This window comes from Protomyctophum bolini, assembly GCF_963924005.1.
Source record: "Protomyctophum bolini genome assembly, chromosome: 8".
Lineage (NCBI taxonomy): Eukaryota > Metazoa > Chordata > Actinopteri > Myctophiformes > Myctophidae > Protomyctophum > Protomyctophum bolini.
In genome coordinates this window covers 2,166,720-2,171,200 of record NC_137869.1, presented here as the reverse complement: position 1 = coordinate 2,171,200, position 4,481 = coordinate 2,166,720, and positions in this window count along the sequence as shown.

Below are 4,481 nucleotides of genomic sequence, written 5' to 3'. Positions count from 1 at the left end.
ACCCCCCTCCCCTCCCGAACAGCAACATATTATCACGTCATTATTAATTCACACAAACGAATGTAAAATGTTTGGAGAATACAAGGATTCCCCCCAGCCAGGCAGCGGCGATGACGTTGGACTCCCCCTCTGTGACTTAAACCAGTCGTTAGTGCCATAAGATAAGTTAAGATATGCATATATATATATATATATATATATATATATATATACGGATAGGATAGAAGTTCCGGTGACCTCTGTCTGTCTCTCTGCATCCTCCTCCAAGTATACTTGAAGCATAAAAATAGGCCACATTCCAACACACTTGACTAAACCCTCGGCCCCTCGCTCTCACTCACACACTCCATCATGGTGGTGTTACGGGGAGATTGGTGACCTTATGAAATGTGTTACCATCCTGTGGACTTCACACACGACTTACGTGGAGGTCTTGAAAGGGATTGTGACTTTTAAAAAAAAAACGTTTTTCTTAATTTGTTTTTCAGGTTTTCTGAGCTCAATTGCACCCAAAAAAAACTGACATTTTTAACATTCAGTAGATTTTGCTGTGGTCTGGTGGATTTCTGTGCTCTGATTTCCCTGCTGTTTGTGATGTCACAGCCTGCAAATCCCCATATATGACGATGGGATTTGCCAGCAGATGTCACCGTTTTCACTGTTTTACCTGTTTTCATTGCAGCTCAAAAGGCTTCCAAACCCCAGAGAAAACGCCATAACAGCAAATCCACTGAATGTTCAAAGTTCAGGTAATTGAGGTCATGAAACAAAAAAATTAAATTAATTAAAATGTATGTCACCTTTCACCCATTCTGACCTGAGATCAGATTCTAAAAATGTCTGTTTGAAAATGACAGTTTTCTGAAAAAGCTATGTTTCTATGTCAGTCGTTCTTCGATTTAAAAAAAATAGCAGACCCTACAAGCTAGTGGCGCGCTACGAGCTTGTACAGGTCTGCTATTTTTCAATAGCTAAAGCACGACATAATGCTAACACCAAAAGAGGTTCCCGCCCAATATGGGTTAAATGCGTGGCCTAAATGCCGCCAGGCTGAACTCCGCTAATAAACAAACTGCAACAACTTACATTCGGGGACACTGACACATATTTAAGGAGGTCACCAATGTCACCGTAACACCCCCTGGAGTGAGGCGAGTGGTGGAGGTTTGGGGTTATTGGAGCGTGGCTCTATCCACACTTTTCCTGGGCTGTGTGTGCTCCAGTTCCTGTTGATTTCATTGGATATCATTGGTCATCTGACCAGTTTCATTGGCTTGCATTGGATCAAATCGACAGGAACTGGAGCACACACAGCCCAGGAAAAGTGTGGATAGTGTGTTGTTGAATGAATGCTCCTTCAGGATGATGACGACGCCACGTCAACAAATACATGTCGCGTTCATGATGTGTATAATTTTCTATTTTATAAAACTACCAAAAAAAGAAAGAAAGAGAAAAACAAATGAAGCCTCTTGGTCTGTTTGAATCCCAGGTGTTGTCGTGAAATAACATGAAATGTGTTGATCGAAGCTGAAATGTTCAACGTTTTACCCTCATAGATCTCATCAGTAGGTTTGTGTGTTTGTTTGTAAACACATTATCGTTTCTATGTTGATTCATGTTTTATTCATTATTGTGAAAGATATCCCCCAAATTTAAATTATTAATTTATTATAGTATTATATAATTATTATACATTTTTCATCAAACTTTATTTTTTTAACATATTTTTTAGTCTAGTCCTAGTAGTACAAAGTAGTAGTGAGGTTGAAATCAATTTTTTGCAAGTAGAAATTAATGTGGGTCTTAGAGGGTTAACCCATTTTGACCTGAGATCAGTTTCGAAAAATGTTCTTCTACATCCTGACAGTTTTCTGAAAAAGCTATGTTTCTATGTCAGTCGTTCTTTGATTTTTTCAAAAATAGCAGACCTACAAGCTCGTAGCGCGCCACTCGGTGGCGCGCTATGAGCTTGTAGATCTGCTATTTTTCAATATAGCTAAAGCATAACATAATGCTAACACCAAAAAAGGGGTTCCCGCCCCAAATGTGTTTTAATGTGTGTTCAGACATTTAACAATGTAAAGCATCATTATTTAGTCGAGCTCGAAGCCGATCTATTGGCTATTTTTTAGTCGATGCGTTTCCACCTGAATAGGGATGCTTGTAGATCTGCTCTTTTCACTAGTTTGTTGCCCTTTCTTCCAGACCACGATTTGGGTGGTTGCGCCCCGAAAATAGCTGATCTACAAGCTCTCAACGTGTCGCAGCGCGACGCGTTGAGAGCTTGTAGATCTGCTATTTTCGCAATTATTTTTATTGTCCAAAATTTCCCCCTCACGAGATTTCAGCCCCGGCCTCTCTTAAAACTCTTTAGTAGCCAAAAACGTCAAGACGTCTAATTGCCTATTAATTTATGTAATGGATGCCACGGGCGTTTTTTTATTTATTTTCATCCATATTTAGAAAATTCCTCTAATCTGGTGTACAGGTGATGACATCATTACACATTACATGCATAATATAATTACAAAATTCTTTCTTTCTTTATAATGGGAGAATTGGCACTCAGAGCCTAAACTCATGGTGACCACCAGGTGGCGCTGATAGAGTTTTAACACGTCTCTGACTCCAGCACTAACAACACGGTGCCACTCTGCTCTGCTGTCATTCCTGTGTGTAAACTAAGCTTTGCACACAGGAATGTAAGAACTGCAATGTTAGTCATTAAAGTAGAGAGAAAAATGTCCATTCCACAGAATCCACACGCGTCCTTCATTCCAGTGCAGCGTAACACAACAAACCGTGTCAAACAACAATCAGTTTTATTTTGAGAACAACCCACCCAGCAAATAATAATAATAATAATAATAAAAATTTAAAAATGCCTTTACAATCACATTCTGAAATGGAATTATTTTAGATCCAAAATGACATGAAATAAATGACCACACACAGATGTATAACAAGACGACAGGGGCTGTTTCAGAATCACACACGTTCGTATAAGTTAAGCCATCGAGATCACATTTTGATTTCACATCATCTTCCTTCACAGCCTTAATAGATGCTTGAATCACACAATAACCTTTGTGTTTATAGGACTAATGTTCTAATTGTGACAAAGTGCACGCAATGATAAATACACACACACACACAGACAGCAACACACACACACGCACACACACACACACATCTGATCACGAGCAATTAATTACACCATGTTTAAAGAATACATTTAAGAGTTTAATTCTTCACCACTTGAGCCTCGGTCTTTTACATTTCTTGTGTCTCATTCGCGCGTGTCGTGTGATGGAAATGGCGTCTCTACAAGCTCACAACGCAGCACGCTGCCGCATGTTGTGAGCTTGTAGATCTGCAAATTTGGGAACCGCTTTGATATATATATATATATATATATATATATATATACAGGTGTGTGTGTATATATATATATATTCTTTTGAAAATGTGTGAAAGCGTTCGCCTAAAAATGACATCCCCAAAATAGGGACGGCTGATTGAATGTGGTTAACACAGACTTACGCTTGTGCACATACACACACACACACACGCACACACACGCACACACTGACTAGCGGAATGGGAGAAGTCGTTTTATAACGGGCTCAACGGTGAACTTATTCAAATTGAATTAGTCTTGCGAGAACGTTCAATCTCGACAGAATTTCTCGAAGAAACGCGGGTAGAACAGGAGAACCCTGGAGGCAAGGCTTTAGTTCAGGAGAACTCTAGGCTTTAGTTCAGGAGAACGCTAGGCTTTAGTTCAGGAGAACGCTAGGCTTTAGTTCAGGAGAACGCTAGGCTTTAGTTCAGGAGAACTCTAGGCTTTAGTTCCGACACTAGAGAGCACCGAAGTCTGACGTCAATATCGGTAGATGGCGCAAAGTCACGGGGTCATGTACTTTTTATTTGCATTTTAATGTACGTTTTTCTTTAGATCGCCTCATATAAGAACTGCGTTTGAAATGTCATCCCGGCCGTTTCACTCATATGGATATGAAGAATCAACTGACTGAGACAAAACGCTATTGTTACTGCTACTGAATTAGTTAGATTTTCGCTAGAAGCAGACTGTATCATATATGAGTGACTGACTGTCGTAAACGACACAGAGACACCTCCCTGACAATAACGCTGAGACAACTTGTTTATTTTTGGACCACAATGCTTATATGAGATGATTTTAAGATCACCCCATGTTGTTCTCAATAGAGAAATTACTTCTGTGAACTCAACGAGGGGATGAGCGAGTGATGTCAGGACTTGGAGCTCTATTATTGGTCCAACAGTCATTAGACCGACAACCTATACGTCAAACCCTAACCTAAACATAAATGCACGCATGGGAGCAGCGCTAGTCCGACCGCTGTTCGGCATGTCGGACTAGTCCTCCGTCGGAATTACCTTAAGGGATCCCTGATTATTCCCGTTGCTAAATGAAACGCATAGGCTGATGT